The sequence below is a fragment of the Rattus rattus genome, chromosome 8, assembly GCF_011064425.1.
Source record: "Rattus rattus isolate New Zealand chromosome 8, Rrattus_CSIRO_v1, whole genome shotgun sequence".
Lineage (NCBI taxonomy): Eukaryota > Metazoa > Chordata > Mammalia > Rodentia > Muridae > Rattus > Rattus rattus.
Genome location: NC_046161.1, coordinates 92,726,186 through 92,728,024, shown reverse-complemented (window position 1 = coordinate 92,728,024; position 1,839 = coordinate 92,726,186). Strand labels below are relative to the sequence as shown.

The window sequence follows — 1,839 nt, the reverse complement described above, 5'->3', positions numbered from 1 at the left end:
TAAGCATAAGCAATTCAAAGCTATTTGCAGATGCTATAATCTTGAAAGACCTTACAGGCCTCCCTATAAAAGGCACTCACAAAATCTCACCCACAGCGGAGGAGCTTGGACCATTGAAGGCTGCTGCAGCAGAGGGAGTCTGCTTTCCTCAGGGAAGTGGTCCCTGTTAGCACACATGCCCATCCTCCATGGCCCTATAGCCATGTACATAAGGACAGACTGAACTGGGTAGACTATAAGAGGAGGGAATGAAATTGGGAAGACATTATGGTAGAGGGGTCTTGAAAAAATGGGGAGTGAATAGGGGGTTTATATAATCAAAATCCATTGAATATATGTATGAAAATCTCGGTATTTTTTTTTAAACTCCCCCAGAGAACTCTTCAATATGATGAACACTTCCAGCAAAGAAATGGGTTGCAAAATCAACACACAAAACTGATTAGCTTTTCTTCATATCAGTTTTGAACTAACTTGCTGGGAAAGAAATCCAGGAAGCAGATCTCATTCACAATAACTTCTGAAAAGCAGAATATCTAGGGATAAGCCTAACCAAGGACACGAATGACTTCAAACGTAAAAACTTTAAAACACTGAAGAAAAATATTGAGGAAGACCTTAAAAGACAGCTTTCCTACACTGCCTCCCCTAAAGACTTTGCAGGTCTTTTTTTGCTCTGTCACATGTGTGTCAGTAGGTGGCAGAGAAGAGAGAAGCTATGTCTGTGCTCAGTGTTCTGACCTGTGAGCATCTGAATGATTAGCAGCCTAACAATCCCTGGAAAAGCAAGCCAAGACAACAACCAGAACAGTGCTGTGGAGTCCAGACAAGGAGCTGGCCTGAGATGACCACAAATCTGCACTGCACCTGTGCCCCAGATGACGCTTGCCTAGTGCCACAGTGCAATAGCAGGGTATAGCACTTTTGAAACCACTCCTAGGATGACTCCAGTCACTCAGAGACCCCCAGTACTACAAAGAGAAACAAGTAAGTGGTGAAGAAATGGAAGAGAAAGAAACAGAAGGAAGTGGACACAATGAAGAAAGGCAGAACTAGAAACCAACCAAAGGGTAACAAAGAACAGTCTGATGTGAGTAGCCGGTGATGCCACCAGAAGCTGTGTCCGTGTCCATGGTCCTGTAGCAGCAGGGGCCTGTTACCATCAAGGGCCATGGAGATGCCACCAGAGGATATGTTGATGTCTAGGGACTGCAAAGAACTAGCCCCATCCCGATCCCCCAACCTCACCCCTTGCCACCTACAGCAGGTGGGAGAGCTGGCCCTGCCCCTCACCTGATGCTGTATTCAGAGTGGGCCAGACCCTAAACCTTGCCTAGGCAGCACATTAGAGCCAGCTCTTCATGTAGGGGTTGTAGGTGAGCTGGTCCCAAAGATATGAGTGCAGGAGAGCTGGTACTGCCTCTCGTCTACTGGGCAGTGGTATGGATGAAGGAGAGGCACCCTCCTCCTTTCCCTCATTCCTCACCATCTATGGCAGGCAGGAGAGTTGACCCCGGGATCATGAAATTGGGACACTTGGAAGAGCAGGTCCCTGCACCTTTTACCTGGGCAACAGAGTAGAACTGGCCCTGAGTGTGAGGTTGCCGGGAAGACAGCCTGGAGGACACAAAAGCAAGAGAGTCCTTGGGCTGACCAGCTCAGATACCTCTCAGGCCCAGATCCGGGGCTTTGGATTGGCCCACCCCAACATCTTCCCCATTTACTGCTGGAGTAAATGAAGGGGTTTGCACTACAGATTCAAAACTACAGTATCACCATGACACAGGGCAACAACAGAATATCCAAGAGAAGTCCTGGTGAGGATCCAGTATTGATAGA

General features: G+C 47.6%; 1 non-coding gene across 1 annotated transcript; it reads left to right on the top strand.

The window, feature by feature from the left end:
- The first annotated feature begins 641 nt into the window (after positions 1-641).
- On the top strand, positions 642-775 carry LOC116908401. The gene has a single exon (XR_004388945.1). It is a non-coding gene; the product is annotated as a small nucleolar RNA SNORA17 (small nucleolar RNA).
- Positions 776-1,839: the final 1,064 nt, after the last annotated feature.